General features: G+C 41.4%; 1 protein-coding gene across 2 annotated transcripts in view; it reads left to right on the top strand.

The window, feature by feature from the left end:
* Positions 1-1,779: 1,779 nt before the first annotated feature.
* The window catches only part of pip5kl1 (phosphatidylinositol-4-phosphate 5-kinase-like 1), a 71,310-nt gene continuing 55,013 nt past the window's right edge, over positions 1,780-18,076 (top strand). Inside the window, exons 1-2 of one of the 2 annotated variants that reach the window (XM_051938258.1) lie at positions 1,780-2,060; positions 2,160-2,329. The gene's annotated coding sequence lies outside the window, so the exon portion shown is untranslated. Of the gene's footprint in view, positions 2,061-2,094; positions 2,330-18,076 lie in introns of those variants that run through there. The other variant, XM_051938257.1, reaches the window with a different exon arrangement.

The raw sequence follows: 18,076 nt of genomic DNA on the forward strand, positions 1-18,076 counted from the left end.
TACACACTGGATGGGTCTTTGGAGAACAGCTACACTGGTATATCTCCTCAGGCAAGCCCAGAGCTGAATCAGTCAGGCAGTCTCTGGAGCCTCACATATGGATAGCTTGTTGTACTTATTATCATCCAAAACTATCTCTTATGAGACCCATGTGCACCTTTATTAGCAAACTAACGTCCTTCTGGGAACTGTTGATCTTGGCTATCAACACTCTTCCCCATGACAGGTGCTCTCTACATGATGTAATATCCTGCTGCATGTTGTCATATCCTGTTGCAGTGGTGTTTTCCACTTACACTTACAAAATAAAGCCCGCTGTAGCACAGGCAACATTTTCAGTACTTACACTGTGTATTTTAGGAAATAAAGTTGCACAGAATGAAAAATAGAAATGAACTGCTTGTTTTGGTCTATTACCACCTTTATGACAAATTCTTGTGTAGGTTATACACATAAGCATTAGATTGAGAACCAAAAAGCTAAAATCAAATTCAAACTGGGGTTCCTTTTCCGTAATAAGGCCTCCTTTACTTACTCTGCCAAAAACACTCTTGCGAAGATGACCATCCTCCCCATGGTTGACTACGGCGATGTCATCTATAAAATGGCCCTTAAATGTGCCCTTAACAGGCTTGATGTTCATCACTCAGCCGACTGTCTTGCTGCTAGTACACCTTTTTCCACCCACCATTGTGACCTTTACAAACTGGTGGGTTGGCCTGCCCTTTACACCAGGTGACTCCAGCACTGGCTTCTACTCATCCACAAGACCCTATCAAGGAAGACATCTCAATACCTCTCCAACTTCCTACACCCCTCTCATAACAACTACCACCTGAGGTCCAGTGATCTCATAACACTCTGTCCCCAAGGTTCGCACTGTCTTTGGCCAGTATTCCTTTCGCTTTTCTGCAGGAATTGCTTGGAATTCCCTTGTCATCTCTTTCATCACTTTACATGTTTAAGCAGAAAATGTAGCAGACCCTAGCTGACCACTGCACATGCTGCCTGTTTTCACTGAATTGCCAGCATTAATCTAGGCTATTATTAACCTTTGTTGAAATAGTTGTGTGTGTTTTTTTGTATACGTATTGTTTATCCCAAGAGCAAGCCCTACAGCGACAGTGGCAAAAAATAAACTCCCTTTAAACTTGAAGAAACCTTGAGCAGAACCCAGCACATATGGGGGGGGGGGGGACCCATCTGCTGCTGGCCAACTGAGTTGAGAGGGACAGAACACTGGGAGGGGGTGATGGAGGGGGAAGGAGAGGGACAGGAGAAGAGGAGGGTAGGGGGCAAGGAAACATGTAACACACATGGGCATACATGCATGATCTGAGTAACATAGATGATACATACAGTAGTACAAGCCAATATTGAAACTGATTCATACATTTACTGTTATGGTGTAAGGCTTTATCATTAAAAAATACTACATATATAGCTGGTAGTAAGATTCAAACAGTGTGTACAGGAGCATATCAAGTATTGTAAGGGCGATGCAGAGTAGACTGGTGAAAATTGGCAGCTGGAAGCAGTGGACTGGAGGAAAGACAGCAGCAGCATCCCACAGTGGACATGATGGAGACTAAGCCACAGATCGAAGCATTCAGCTCTGGGCCCAGGGACACTTGGAGAAAGGACACAGGGGGAAACAGAGTGAATGCAATGCAATAATGGAATATATAGTAAATACACAAGTAAAAAGAGAAAGGTTCAGTGCAACTTTAAGAGAGATCCCCTAGCAGCCTAGCCTATAGCAGCATAACTAGGGGCCAGCAGCTGGTGCTGAGTGGTCCAAAGAGATAACCCAGCTCTGCCCCAGTAGGATCTTCTCCCTGGACGTTTAGCTACTACTCAGTTTTTGGCTGCTGTTATTGATGATGCTTTGTCTTTTAGGTTGATAAACTTTTGGCGGATTGTATTAGTAGAGTTAATTAGCAGTGCTTGTAATTGTGTCATGTGAGAAGTTTTCAGACAGATGTTCCTCCACTGCAGCAGTGCCTGGAGCGCTGACAGCTGAACCTCAGCCAGCAGAGCACCGCCAGCTGACACGTGGGGTGATTTAAATGTTCCTCCTCTTTTTTCATTCGGACTTTCATTGCTGCATGTGCCGACTTTATGAACGAGTTCCTATTTAACCTAGTTATACTTTACAGGTTGCTGTGCATGCCCATCAACTCCCAGCTGACCGAGCGGTGCAGATAGTCTGGGTGTGACCGGAGCCTGAGCCAGGCTCCGAGGCGGCGCTCGGGCAGTGCGACGGTGACATTAACACGGACGGACGACGGACAGGCGGACAGACGTGCTGCTCTGCGTCCTCACCGAGGCAAGTACACACTTTAGTGCAACGATGACAGCTTTGATGTGTAGCTACGTGTCCTGAGTAGTTTTCAGTAAGATGACGGAGTTCTCTCCGGAGTTCAGCTCCCAGCCTTTCCTCGGTATAAATCTGTGATGCTGTGTCAGTGTGGGCCGTCACGATACACCATCAGGGTTCCTTGTTCACTTTCCTTATCAGCATGGAGGCTTCTCTGAATGTCAGACCGTCTTTTAAAGCTGAAAATTCCCCTTACAAGTAATTCCTGCTAAACTGCATGTAACACTAGTGAGTCATCACGTTAAGTCATTCTTAAGCAGGCAGGAGACAATGTCAAGTCATTTCTGATGGATATCCTGAATGACATGATGTTTAAAATGTTTCTTTCAAGTATGCTGAGTAAAATGAGGTAAAAAGGGACTTTTCTAAACAAATAGTCTTGGAGCTTAAAGAAGGTCTCCGAGTAGCTGAGTTAATCACAGTCACAAATATCATTATGATGTGTGAATGGGTGAATGTGATGTATCATGTAAAGCGCTTTGGATAAAAGCGCTATATAAATACAACCATTTACCAGTGGCGGCTGGTGGTGAAATTTGTTGGGTGGGCTAACAATGCATAATACCGATTAAATGGTTAACACAGCTGCAAAAGCAACATCACCTATAATACACACGGTTACATCAATTACAGGTACACTATACTTTTTTAGTGCTCTACATCAACGCTGTCTCTCACTCACTCACTCTCTCACTCTCTCTAACACACACACACCACTACAAAACGTGTTCCAACTGCAACGACTGCCCACAGATAGCCTGCTGCAACTGTCTTATTACAACTGTTTGGCGACATGTAGTGCAAAACATGCCTTCAGCACAACAGATGACCTCAGCAAAAACAAGGTGTCACAGTCCTTTAACAGGTCAACATGGGCCTACCTTATTTGAAAACAAGCACACATCGACGGCCGATGTGATCCCAGTCTCTTAACTTCCAGCTTTTCCTCCAAAGACATTGAGGAAAATGGACATGAAAGCAAATAATCCACCTCGTTCATGCTAACGCCCGCCATAGCTTAACCTTTTCTCGCTGCGTCAAAGGCCTGTGGGCTGACCGAAGTTAGCCCAAATGATCAGTAAATCACGGGGGTGGGACATGACACCTGTCAATCACTTACAAGAACGAAATGAATGAAAGCCGCCGCTGTGTTAACTCGCTGCTATTGGTCAAAAGTCAGTGGCCTGTGGGGTGCCTAAAGTTAGCCCAAATGATCAGTAAATCACGGAGGCGGGACATGACACCTGTCAATCACTTACAAGAACGAAATGAATGAAAGCGGACTGTATCTGCTGGGGCTGTAAAAAAAATAAGCCCATTTAGAGATATTCTGTTTTTCTTTTGACTGATTGGTGCTGTTGCTACCTTTTTTTCACCTAAACTTAAAACAATCTGTTGTAAGTTATTTGAAAAATAATTTTCTCGTCTTTTTTGTGTTTGCTTGGGAGGGCTTAGCCCTGTTAGCCCATTTATACCAGCCATCCCTGCCATTTACCATTTTATTTTATTTTATTATGTGCTTGCAGCTTTCATAAATGTTTCTGTAAGTTGGTGGCCTCTTAGAAAAAAGAACGGAAAATACCCCCCTTACTTCTCATATTTACAGTGTCCTCGACATGATTCAGAGTGGCTTGACTGCTACTCATGTGTTTCCTGTAATAGGCATCATTATGTTGTACAACTTAACACTGAATGTTGTGGAAAGTTTCACTGGCTGTGTGTCACCAGTACCCATTTCAATGCAAGCTTTCTTAAAAAGTTCAAACTGACTCCTAAGAAGACTTTAAAAGATGGTAGTCACCAACTGTGAGAGGTTCTTCAGTACAAATCAAATTAACTGCCTTTTCTCTGAGCTTCAGTTTGAAAATGTAGCGGATGTGCAGTCTGCTGAGCTTTTTGTGGACTATTACCGCTTTGCTGACCCATATGGCTTTTTGTTAGGGGCTTGGAATGAGAGGTTTTAGTGCTTTTTAGGCTGGGTGCTTTCTATGTTGCACTTGCATGTCTGATTTGAAACTGAAATTACACATCTGTCTACAGAATGAATGGCATTATCTTTCTGCAGTCCATCTGTGTTTCTGCTAGGGGAAGTTGGGAACCCTACATAGCATTTAGCAGGGAGAAAAGCCATCAGCTGTTTGTTGTGTGGACCAGGGCTGAGAGAATACAGAGGGAGGTGCTAGCAACAGCTCTGAGTCCTCTCACCGCTCCTGGCACCACACTGTGGCAAGCCTGTTTCTGAATTTATAGGGATGAAATCTGTTTCTGATGAAAAAATGAGGTGTACATGTATACAAAAAATGTAATCAATGTGTTGCATTGATTTAGCATGTTCTTATGGTGTGTAGAACAATTCTAGGTCCGTTCTTTCAGCTGTAGTCTGGCTGTGTCAAATTCTCTTGGGCGCAAGTAAAAACAAATATTAAAACATCACTTAAACTGAAGTAGACTCACAGCAATAATCTCAAGTAAAAATTACAGGCTTTATTGCTTTAATCAGTCTAGAATTATAAAGCAATGCAAAGGCTTGTCAAATTTCTTGTAGTTAACAGGAAAATAATGTTAAGCAAAGAAGACTGAAGTTCCCTCCTGAGAATTTTTATCCCTCATTTCTCTGCTTTTCAGAGAAGAGGAAAGGATTTAGATTGTCTCTAAAAACTCTCAGCCTAATTAAACTCTTTCACTATCTGCACTCTGACCTGCATAGGGTCTGCAAATGATGACTGAGTAAGTAGAGATTTTGTCCTTGTTGATCTGTTATCTGGATAAATAAATATAAATAAAGTTTAATGTTTCTCTTCTGATAAGATTAGTTTAGTTTAGTTTATTCAGTCAGTCATAACAACACCCCCCAAATATTATACACAGTATTGACATTCCTCTCAAGATTACAAAATCAGAATCATGTGTTGAATAATGACTGAAAAGGCATAGGCAGAAGCAGAATGCTTATGAGAGCCTATCCTATATTGTCAACTTTTTAGGCTACCAACGTCCAGAAAAACAAAGAAACAACAACAGATAATTAATTGCACCTATAGGCTTCAAAAATAGCTTTACAAATCATTTTCTTAAAAAAACAAAAAAGAATGAACAACAGATGATTAATCACACTTATAAGCTTCAAAAATAGCTTTACAAATCATTTTCTTAAAAACCAAAAAAGAATGACATGTTTTTAAATTAATGTTGGCATCATTCCAGAATTGAACTCCAATAATGGAGACACATCTCCTTTTCATACCTTTTGTAGCTTTTTGTACAGTAAATTTGCAAACACCTCTGAGATTATACGGACTCTCCTGAATTGAAAAGAAACTCTGTATTGAGTCAGGGAGCATTTTTAATTTTGCTCTGAACATAATTTGCATTATTTTATAATAAAACAAATCATGAAATTTCATAACATAAGAATTTTAAAAAAGTGGCTCCATGTGGGCATAATAATCAGCCTTATTAATAATACGTAAGAAAAAAAAAATAAATAAAAAAAAAATAAAAAATAATACGTATTGCTCGTTTTTGCAGTTTTATTATTGAATTTATGGTAGTTTTAAAGGTAGATCCCCACAATTCCACACAATAAGATATATAGGGAACAATCAATGAGTAGTAAATCAAATGCAAGGCCTTGGAATTCAATACATTTTTGGATTTATACAGGATTGCAAGTGATTTTGAAATTTTCCCTTTAATGTATTCAACATGTTGCTTCCATGTTAGCTTTTGATCAATGACAACCCCAAGGAATTTAGTCTCAGAAACTCTTTCAATGTCAACATTACAGTCACTTTCATTTTGATTCCCAAAAACCATAAATTTTGTTTTCTTAATGTTTATAGATAATTTATTGACATCAAACCAAGTCTTGAGATTTTCCAGCTCCATTTCTACACAACACAAAAGTTCCTCTAAATTCTTACCAGAGCAAAACAAATTGGTATCATCTGCAAATATTACATATCTAAAAAAAATCTGTTACATTGCAGATGTCGTTGATATAAAGAATGAACAGTAATGGACCAATAACTGATCCTTGTGGTACACCACATGTAATCTTTCCAAGTGCTGACACAGTATCATTAATTTGTACACACTGGTGTCTATTACCTAAATAACTTTCCAGCCAAGAATGAACAACCCCTCGCATTCCATACATCTCTAATTTTTTCAATAACTGTCTGTGATCTATGGTGTCAAAAGCCTTCTGCAGGTCAATATACAGACCAATAGAACACTCACCATTTTCATTTGCAGTTGATATTTCTTCTACCATTTGCATTACTGCAAAAGCGGTAGTTCTACTTTCTCTAAATCCGTATTGATTTTCACTTAATAATTTATTTTTATGAATGAACAAATTTAATTGTTTCACAAACAATTTCTCTAAAATTTTAGAAAATTGTGGCAAAAGTGATATTGGTCTGTAATTTTCCATACAGTGTTTATGTCCATTTTTATGAATTGGGATCACCATTGCTAACTTCATGTTGTTAGGAAAAATTCCTTTTTGAAAAGACAGATTACAAACATAAGTCAAGGGTCTGACAATATAATCAATAACATCTTTAATAATTACTGTATCGATGGAATGTATGTCAAGTGATCTCTTATTTTTTAATTTTCTTACAATTTCAATAATATCAGTTTCATGTACCCCACTTAGGAACATAGAACTAACATTAGTGTTGATCAAATTTTTAAACATATATTTATTGTCATCGGATACAGTAATCTGTTTTGCCAAAGAAGCTCCAATATCTACAAAGTAGTCATTGAAGTCCTCAACAATATTTTTTTAAATCATCCACATTGATAAAAAAAATCTGGAAGTTCTGAATTATTACTTCTATTCTGAATAATATAATTGATTACCTTCCAGGTTTTTTGTATGTTGTTTTTACTGTCCTCCAGCATTTTACTATAGTATTCCTTTTTTGAGTCCTAATAATAGTAATTAGTTTGTTCTCATAGTGCTTATATTTTTCCTCACTATCGCTAGTTCTCTGCTGTAAAAAGTTTTTGTACAGTTGATTTTTCTTATTACATGCCTTTTGCAGACCTCTTGTAATCCATGTTTTACCTTCATATTGATCTTTCACCCTACACATTTTTATAGGACAATGCTTATTATATAATTTTTAAAAAAACAGACAAAAATGCATTATATGCTAGATCTGGATCATCAACATAAACCTCGTCCCAGTTATAATTCCTAAGATCCATCTTTAAGGCTTCAATTCTTTCTGGTGTTTTCAATCTCCTTAATTTGCAGGGACGTTTATTTTTATCAACTGAACATTTAGTAATTAAATTATGCACAACTACAAAAACAGGAAGGTGATCACTGACATCACTTATAAGTAAACCACTTGTTACTTGTTGATTTGTATTCGTAAAAATATTGTCTATACACACGTGGACAAAATTGTTGGTACCCCTCAGTTAAAGAAGGAAAAACCCACAATTCTCACTGAAATCACTTGAAACTCACAAAAGTAACAATAAATAAAAATTTATTGAAAATTAAATAATCAAAAACAGCCATTACTTTTGAATTGTTGATTAACATAATTATTTAAAAAACAAACTAATGAAACAGGCCTGGACAAAAATGATGGTACCTCTATAAAAGATTGAAAACTATTTGACCAGAGTGACATGATTAACTCAGGTGTGTCATTTAATTGACATCACAGGTGTTTCCAAACTCATAATCAGTCAGTCTGCCTATTTAAAGGGAGACAAGTAGTCACCCTGCTGTTTGGTGAAAAGGTGTGTACCACACTGAACATGGACAACAGAAAGCAAAGGAGAGAATTGTCCCAGGACATCCGAAAAAAATTATAGACAAACATCTTAAAGGTAAAGGCTATAAGACCATCTCTAAACAGCTTGAAGTTCCTGTGACAACAGTGGCTCATATTATTCAGAAGTTCAAGACCCACGGGACAGTAGCCAACCTCCCTGGACGTGGCCGCAAGAGGAAAATTGATGACAAATTGAAGAGACGGATCGTTCGAATTGTATCCAAAGAGCCCAGAGCAACCTCCAAAGAAATTAAAGGTGAACTCCAAGGCCAAGGTACATCAGTGTCAGATCGCACCATTCGTCGTTGTTTGAGCCAAAGTGGACTTCATGGGAGACGACCAAGGAGGACACCACTGCTGAAAAAAACTCATAAAAAAGCCAGACTGGAATTTGCAAAAATGCATGTTGACAAGCCACAAAGCTTCTGGGAGAATGTCCTTTGGACAGATGAGACCAAACTGGAGCTTTTTGGTAAGGCACATCAACTCTATGTTCATAGACTCAAAAAGCAAGCATACGAAGAAAAGAACACTGTCCCTACGGTGAAACATGGAGGAGGCTCAGTAATGTTTTGGGGCTGCTTTGCTGCATCTGGCACAGGGTGTCTTGAAAGTGTGCAAGGTACGATGAAATCTGAAGACTATCAAGGCATTCTGGAGAGAAATGTGCTGCCTAGTGTCAGAAAGCTTGGTCTCAGTCGCAGGTCATGGGTCTTCCAACAGGACAACGATCCAAAACACACAGCCAAAAACACCCAAGAATGGCTGAGAGAAAAGCGTTGGACTATTCTAAAGTGGCCTTCTATGAGCCCAGATCTGAATCCCATTGAACATATGTGGAAGGAGCTGAAACATGCCATTTGGAGAAGACACCCATCAAACCTGAGACAACTGGAGCTGTTTGCTCATGAGGAGTGGGCCGAAATACCTGTTGACAGCTGCAGAACGCTCATTGACAAATACAGAAATCGTTTAATTGCAGTGATTGCCTCAAAAGGTTGTGCAACAAAATATTAAGTTATGGGTACCATCATTTTTGTCCAGCCCTATTTCATTAGTTTGTTTTTTTAAATAATTATGTTAATCAACAATTCAAAAGTGATGGCTGATTTTGATTATTTAATTTTCAATAAATTTACTTTTGTGAGTTTCAAGTGATTTCAGTGAGAATTGTGGGTTTTTCCTTCTTTAACTGAGGGGTACCAACAATTTTGTCCACGTGTGTAAGTGTTGCACTGTCTTTGGTTATTCGACTCGGTTTGTCAATTAGGGGCCAGATACCTAAACTGAACATTGTGTTGCAAAATTCTGTTGTCATTTTATGTTCATTCCATTTCATTAAATCAATATTAAAATCACCACAAACAAAAACTTGTTTCTTATCACATACCTTACCTAAAATGTCAACCATGAAATTAACAAAGGAATCAATACAAGAGCCAGGTGTCCTATATATGCAACTCACAATAATACTTTTCAGATTAGTGGAATGAATTTCAATTGTCAAACTCTCCATGATATCATCCACAACTGTACTGTCAACCACTCTACACTGAAAATCTTTCTGTACAAAAAAAGCCACTCCACCACCCCTTTTATTTTGCGGTTTACACTAAAATGATTATATCCCTGTAGTATGAAATTGGAGCCCTTTTCATTTGTCAGCCAGGTTTCACTGATAGCAATGACTTGAAAACTATGTTTTAATGATTGCACATTTTCTTTAATTTGATCAAAATTTGCATAAAGGCTTCGACTATTAAAGTGTATAATTGAAAATCCATTCAGACTGAGTTCATTAAACTGATTTTCCATATAATATTTGGACCCGAAGTTCCAATCTTTATAAAAATTTGCATCTGGATCAATACCATTTTCAAAGCTAAGTAATTTATATTCAGCTAACTGCAAAAAACTGTGTGACTCTTCATATATTCTATTGAAGCAGGGCTCAGCTAAATAGTTTTTCATTCTCATAAAAATTCTCATACTTCTGTTCTAAAGGAATAGATATATTTTTGTCTGTCATATCCATAACTTAAAAAAAAGTAAATGTCAACAAAACAACAAAACAAAGTCACAAGATTATACAATGAGCTTGTATAATACAATTGTTCTCTTACCATCATAGAGCACAGGATATAACTCAAAAATAAAAAAGCAGCAAATTCTATTTTCATACTGCAAACTTGGCGCTAACTCTTTATCTTCATTCCAATGAACCAAACAAACATTTCCTATCCTCATTGAGTGTGCCATTTGCTAACCAAGCTGTATACATTATCACTTGTATTGTTCAAGGTCTCTCAAATTCCTCACTGCAATCACCTTTGCCTGCTCTGGTGGTCCATTTAACTTGATAAATGTTTTCCCATTCCGCATCCATGTTGCTTGAATTTTATTTTGTTTTCTAAGCATACGGCTATGTCTAGCTATTTCAGCATTTTTCTTTGTCAAATGTTCATTTATGTACACCCCTGTGCCCTTTAATTTTTTTTGCCTGTCGTAGTAAATTAAACTTATACTTTCTGTTGGTAAGCTGAACAACAACGGCTGATTTGGCATTTTTATCCTTACGTGGAAGGCTGTGGCAGGCTGAAATGTTCTCACTATCTAGATCAATGTTCTTGCTGCTCAAAAAATTAACAACTTTTGTCTCTAATGTGAGTAGTTCTTCAGGTGGTGCATCCTCACGTCGCTGGCTATAGCCCTGGCATAGCTGCAATGCCTGGTATCCAGCCCAGTAATGGTCAGATCATTTCCCCTGGAGTACTGTTCCAAGTCATCAATCCTTTCTTCAAGCAGTTGGATCTTCTGGTCTTTAAGTTTGATTGTGGCCTTCAGCTCACGGACTTCTTCCACTAGGCCCATCAGACTGGCTTGCTGCTTAACCACTTATCTCATACATAACATGCTCCAGGGCAGATCACTAGTGCAAGTTACCATATTGATATTATCTATTATCTAATAAGAAGGGACTATCATCACAATCCTGAAAACCAAGAGTTAAACCTAAAATTACCTAGATTATTTCAAATCCTGCTTTGTAGTACAGGCAACAGGGAACTGTTACATGTAAACACTTCACTGAGATTTCTGATCATTCTTTGTTTCTACAAAACATAGTGGCTGAAATGGTGAGAAATCAAAGCACAACCGCACACAGATGATCATGAAATATTTCTCTAATCTCTTGGATATGATCAAAACAGGACTGCAAACATTAGTGCACACTTAAACACTCTGTGACTCTCTGCAAATTCATTTTAATAATACACCATATAATGAAATACATAACATTGTGTTAACTCAGAGGGTGCCAGATGATCCTTTTAAGTGGAAAAGACTGCTTTTGAGTCCGTTAGAGTTGGGCCGATGGATGATGTCGTTGTCTATCACCCCTGGCTGACAGTCACATCGCTGAGCACAGCATTGACAGGACATCATTAACCTGCTATGTATAACTTTGCTCAGGAAATCCTTAATAAACAAAAAAAAACAAACAAAAAAAACACCCTAGCAGTCCGGTTGTGATAGCTACACGTGTCATGGCCCTCCCTCTCCTGCTCTGTCCTCTGCTTGATTAGAAGCGGCTGTGCAGGAGCACGGCTGGCTTCAATCTACAATCAGCAGTGGATAAAAGCCTGGCTCTGCCAAATGCTCCTCGCTGGGTCATTGCCTGCGGTTCCCCGTCATGTGCATGCCTCTGCTGGAACTCTGTCTCTCTCCCCTGGCCCTTGGATTTCCTCACCTGCTCTGTCTCTCCCTGCTTCCCCCTGGAACCCCCCGTCTGCTCGTCTCCCCCCTCCGCTCCGCACTCCAGCCGTCTGCTCTGGTTCTGCCAGCCCCGCCGTCTCTGCCACAGCTCCGCCACCGGCTCTCCTCAGCCCCATCCCCGCCTCGTCTCCCGATTCCCCTGGACTATTACGTGAGTCACCTTTCCCATTAGTTTATTTACCCCCATCATGGCCATCTGGTCCGTCGCCCTTAGTTTAGTTTAGCCCCCGTTCTGTTTGTTTCTCGTGTCTCCCTTATGGAGTGTTTTCAGTTTCTTTAAAGACATTAAATCCGTTGTTCTGTACCTGCCTGTCTGTGTGTCTGCTTCATGGGTTCTGTCAAGTAAGATGCAGATGTTGAGGTCTCAGAGAGGACTCAGGCTCATTATGGCCCTAAGGTAACAAAGGTTTTGAAGCAGACAAATAAAGGAACATTATAAGTTAACCATATGATTATGCTTGCTGAAATATATATACATTTTTAAAGTGTTGATTTGATTAAAGTAATGATTCAGATGATTTATTATGTTCAGATTGAGAAGAATGATTTAAGAAGGGATTCTGTGTGAAGTAATCCTTGTTTAGGCTCTGTGTGTGTGTACAGGCCTCATAGGCTTTGTGTGTCCAGGCCTTAAGAAAGCAGAAGTGCAGAAAACAACAATCACCATGACTCGGCAGCCACAATGACATTGCAGCCTCCTCGGAAAAAAAGGGGAAGTTTGGGAAAAACCCAAGAGGGCTGGCTGAAATGTGTGGGTGTTAAAAAGAATGTGGACACTGTATTTGCTGTAAAACACATGATTCTATGCAACTGTTGTGTGTGTAACAGGAAAAAGGTTGTGTGTTAAACCTATGAGTCAAGGATATGGGCGTACCAAAAGGTAGAATTGTGTGTGGAACGGTGTATGTGTTAGTAGAAGTGGAGAGAGAGTATAAAAATAGGAGCACAGAGACATTATATGGGAGATGTTCGCCGGAGCTGCAAGAAGAGCTGCAAAGGGAACTTGGCCGGAGTTCTGAAGAATCTTCACCTTCCTCTATTGCCCTAGAGACGGGAAGACTACGCGGGACTTAGGCTCCAGAGATCACTGAGGACATCGTTGGAAGCAAAGTCTTTTTCTGACTTTGTTCAACAAGCAAAGACCACACTCTGCCAAACGGAGAGTCCTAAGAGGTTCTGCAGTTATCCAGAAGAAACCAATAGAGGGGAGAACTGACTACACCCGAAGAGGCAAAGGAGGCAACAGCACTGGGCTGTTCCCCCTCCCCGGGGCTGGGAGACCCAGTGACCCACTACAGCCTGAACAGACGAGGGTTTTCCATCACCACCATACCACAGAGAAGACAGCTGGGGCGTAAGCACTAACGTTCCAGCCGATTCCAGAGATAACTGCCAGACCACGATTGGCTTACAGGATTCCTCCGCTCCCCCCTGCCGAGGGATAAGATCCTTTTGTCCACAAAGAAGACATTGTAATGAGTCCTCTGGACAACTGAGGACTCCTCCCAGACGCAAGTCAAGACCGAGTGATATGGTAGTGGCCACGCTGTTCGCTCTCTCCTAAATTTAATAATTAGAGAAGATTGTCAGGTACGCTCAATTTAGTTACTTTAGTATCATTTTTAATCAGAAATAATTAATTGTTTTAATCATGAATTGATGCTGTGCCCTTGCTAAACTTGCTTAATAAAACGCTTTATTGCATTTAAAGAGAAGCCTAATGAAATTATTATAAACCACTAAAAATCTGCATAGTGGTAAAAAGTTAAGTTGATTGTGTGCATTCAATCCAATGGTTCTTAAAGGTTACTTAGTCCAAAGTGAGAGTGTTTAAACATTACCCCTGAGGTTAGTTATTTCCAAACCTCTAAAACAAACCCAGGAATAGCACCAAGTGCATGCAAGTCCTTAGAGAGAAGCTGACCGATAACGAATGTGAATGATAGATCAATTCTACTACTTAGAAAGGCTGCTTGGTGGGATAGCATTTATCAGATAAGAGGGGTGAGACATTCGGAAGCAAGGCAGTCAGAACCTGGGCGAGTGTCTCTCGACTCCAGCTTAATTTATTCTGCTGAAACCTCTTAGGTGGAATACTAATAGGCAGATAGAATCTAACCCTTTAAACGGAGAGCTGGACCAAATTTAACCTGAGGTAAAGGTTAAAAAAGGCTAGACTGGCGAACAGTTCTAACACTCCACGCCGTGACAGAATGAGCCAGCCACCCAAGAACCCAGCAGACACAGTTCAGCGCAGAACCCGTTTAGCTTTTTTTGCCACAGTAAGCTCCAACTCAGATTCCCTGAGGTCCCACCCCCAGTTACCATGTTTGTTAGTGGCTGGGACTCTCCTTTCAGGGGGACCTGACTAGCGATAAAAACACCTCCTAAGAGACGACGAGGTTCCCAGAATGGAAGAGGTCCCCAGTCATCCCCTGTTGGCATAAGGTCTAGTGAGCTGTGTTCTCTCTTACTGGACAAAGCCCTCGGATTGGGCAGTGACCTCACTAGTTGGCCCCTGTCTTCCGTTACCCCACAGGACTCTGTTCAGATTAGGGAATACAACGACCTTCTGAATTCCCTTGCCCGTCTTTATGGGTTATGGAAGGGGGCGACAAATCTCCCCCAAAAGAAGGACTATTATTCGCTGGCATACAGTGAAATTGCCCAGAAGCCTTGGCTCATCCGCTCTCTGCCTGACTTTGTTTTTGAGTTTGTAGATCCCTCTCTGACCCGTCTGACACTTCCTGAATTTTTTTACGCAGCCTGTTAGCCACCCTGTTGCTAGTCCACCAGTTGGTTCCCTGCTCGCTCCTGGGCTAGCTGGCTCATCGGTCTCTAGCGTTCCGGCCAGCAACCAACCTGAGTTGGTCCCCCAGCCTTCTGTAGAGCCACCCGCAAAGAAACCTGGTCACCAAAGGCACGGCGCCAGGAAGCGCCGTGGCTCCCCGGTTCCTGCCCTGGAGGAGCCCTGTGCCACCTCACCTGCAGTGCTGGAGGGGCCCTGTGTCACCTCGCCTGCAGTGTTGGAGGGGCCTTGTGTTGCCTCAGTTCCCGAGTGGGTCGATGCCGCCTCACTCCCTCCGGCTGAGGAGGGGCCCCGTGCCGCCTCACTCCCTCCGGCTGAGGAGGGGCCCCATGCCGCCTCACTCCCTCCGGCTGAGGAGAGGTCCTGTGCTGCCGCCCCGTCTTCTGTTCCTGTGGGGCCCATCGCCCCGTCTTCTGTTCCTGTGGGGCCCATCGCCCCGTCTTCTGTTCCTGTGGGCCCTGCAGCGTTGAGGCTCCCAGCCTCCCCTGCAGCTTCAAGGATGCAAAAGCCTTTCCCTGCAGCTTTTTTTTAAGAACATATATTTATTAGTTTTTCTGTTTAACATTCGCATGCAAATACATATTATAACTACACCCATTTTCACCAGCCGTAGAACAACTTCCCCTCGACACAAAACATATCAGGAAAAAAAAAACATATAACAATAATAAACAAGAGGAATGGTACAGCTAGATTGTATGTGATAGGGAATCAGATGGGCCTGGGCCCCATCATCTGCAATATAGTCCAGAAAGGGGTCCCAGATATGGAAGAACTCAAAAGGTTTGTCCTTGAGCCAAAAGCTTATAGCTTCTAAAGGGATGAGCTCCATAACACTCCGAGTCCATTGCATCACTGTAGGGGCTGCATCTGAAATCCACTGAAGGAGGACACATCTCCTAGCACTGAATAAAAGCACCTTGAGCAGTTTCAGCGAAGCAGGGCTGAGGTTAAGAGCTGCAGATTGTATGCCAAGAATGCATAGAGCAGGATCAATGTCTAAACTTTGCTCAAAAACATTATTGATTTCATTACATATCTTAACCCAGAAATCATTGATTACAGGGCCATCAAAAATACAGTGAAAATATGTACCATCAGCAGTCTTACATTTAACACAGTATTTTGAGAGTGAGGGGTTAAACCTGTGCCGCTTTGCTGGAGTCATTTGAAGTCTGTGTATAATCCTAAATTGCTGTTCCCTAGCTTTGTTAGTGAATAAACAACCTGTAGAACACAACCACACCTTCTTCGAATCATCATCCATGATAGGTTTCCCAAAATCAGCTTCCCACAGAGATTGGACCCTGGCTGTACAGTCATTGTCAGAGAGTGATAAGGCACAGTAGAACCTCGTGATAAGTCTCCTGGGGACGGGATTCTCAATAACCCTTTCCACAGCCGAAAGAGAGAACCCCCCGGGATACAACCTAGTAATGGAGGTAATGAAACTACGCATTTGCAAGTACCTGAAAAAGTTATTTTGAGGGAGATTATGAGCAGTTCAAAAGACATGATATTGCCATCCAGTATTAAATCGCCCACAGTCCGTATCCCTCCTTCATTCCATAGAAAGAAGGTATAGTCTGTAAACCCAGGTGGAAAATCAGGATTTAAGTAGAGAGGTGTGAGAAGTGAGACCTGGCCTTCCTGGTTTTCTAATTTCCTAGTCAGTCTCCATACTTTCAAGGTGTTTTGCAATATGAGATTACCCTTTACCTTATTACTGACCCAATTTTTAGAGGCATATAAAATGTTACGAAGAGGAATAGGGGACACCGAGTTGGCCTCCAGGCTAAGCCAGGTAGATTCTGGGTCCTCCCTAAACCAATGCCACAGGTAACTAGACAGACAGGCAATTTGATAACGTTTGATGTCAGGCACAGCCATCCCCCCTTCCTCGAGTGGGCGTTGCAGTACAGTAAGCTTCAGCCTAGCCCGCTTATTTCTCCATAGAAAAGAAGATAAGAAGCTATTTATCATTGTAATTGACTTTCTGGTTAACCCGTTGCGGTTCAGCGGCCCACGGGCAGGCCGTTTTGATATCTGCATAAGCATTTTTCAAAATAGAACGACACTGCCAACTCGATGATAGAAACATTATACACCGATGGAAAGCTTAGATTCTCATGAATCCGCTAGTATAAACCACTTTCAGATGTGATTACCACAGCGGGTAATATAAACACATTTGTCCGACAAATAACGAATATCCATCCATCCGTTCTCTATACACGGCTTTAACGTACACAGCATGACTCACATTTGCGGGTTCATTATTACACACAGATGAAAATATTCTACAAAAAACGGCCATAATCCAACCTTGGACATCCAGACGAAACAAGCCAGTAAAATATTTTGTCCAAAACATGTCTTGAAGTCGGTATATAATCCACGAATAGGTCGTTTTAGAGGAAATGCACCTCGCGATGCGTGTCCAATATTCCCTGTATTTCTCATCATATTTTTATTTACAAATAAAATGTTAGCGATTTTTTGGTACTGAAAATGGCTGGAATTGACTGTACCTTATATGGCTACAAGAAACGGGATCATTTGGAAGGGGTATAGGAGCCGTGGTAGTATATTCATCTTAAAAAGATTCACCCTTCCCAGGAGAGACAGTGGAAGAGCTGTCCAGCGAGCTAGGTCTTCTTTAATCTTGCGAATTAGGGGTATAAAATTAGCTTTGTACAGGCCATCAAGGGAGGGGGTAATATGTAAACCTAGATACACAAAACCTGATGGGGACCATTGAAAAGGGGCAGAGCAGGTTGGGGATAAAGACGCACTAAGGGTCAGAGGCATTGTCACGATTTCAGGAATCTGGACCCGAGCAGAGAGCCACACGACCAGAGCTGGGTGAATGAAACAGTTTTTATTGTAGGATGAATGATTTATGGAGATGGGTGAGTTACAGACAGCGGGCGGCAGATGAAGGAGGGAAGCCAGTGGGGAGACAGGAGGGGGAAAGAAGTTGGGGGGGAAAGAAGTGGGCTGAATGGGTTCCGGTGGTGTCCCAGGGTGACAGAGCAGGTGAGAGCCCGGACAGCTGGAGTCTGGGCAGGAGAGAGATAAAAAGACGTTAAAACCTCCAGATTTGCAACGTACCTTTTTGGTGGCTAGAAAGTACTGACTGGTAAGTCAAGTTCGACGATCTGGCAGGGAGTGGATGGTTCAGCCGGTCTTTATTGAGGCAGGTGTAATTCTGGCAATCAGTTTCAGCTGTCCGGGTCTCATGATGAAGCTAATCACCTGAGTGGTAGCAGCTGAGAGGCCACACTCACTCAGGTGAAG

Source organism: Acanthochromis polyacanthus, chromosome 18 (genome assembly GCF_021347895.1).
Source record: "Acanthochromis polyacanthus isolate Apoly-LR-REF ecotype Palm Island chromosome 18, KAUST_Apoly_ChrSc, whole genome shotgun sequence".
Taxonomy (NCBI): Eukaryota; Metazoa; Chordata; class Actinopteri; family Pomacentridae; genus Acanthochromis; species Acanthochromis polyacanthus.